Raw genomic sequence first — 217 nt, 5'->3', positions numbered from 1 at the left:
AATAGAAAAAATAGAAAGCTAGTGTTTGTTTGTAGGTTTTTTGTTTTGTTTTTTTTAAATAGACCCAATTGAAAGCATATATAATGAAAACAAAATAGGACCCAAAATGGATCCTTGGGGAATCCCACATGTAAGAGGAGCCAACGATGATTTAAATTCCACCAAGGCAACCGAAAAACTTCTATTTGTTAAATAGGACTTAAACCATTTTAAAACA

Source organism: Sinocyclocheilus rhinocerous, unplaced genomic scaffold (genome assembly GCF_001515625.1).
Source record: "Sinocyclocheilus rhinocerous isolate Xijiao unplaced genomic scaffold, SAMN03320098_v1.1 scaffold3372, whole genome shotgun sequence".
In the NCBI taxonomy this organism is placed as follows: Eukaryota; Metazoa; Chordata; class Actinopteri; order Cypriniformes; family Cyprinidae; genus Sinocyclocheilus; species Sinocyclocheilus rhinocerous.
Note: the sequence above shows the minus strand (reverse complement) of the source record.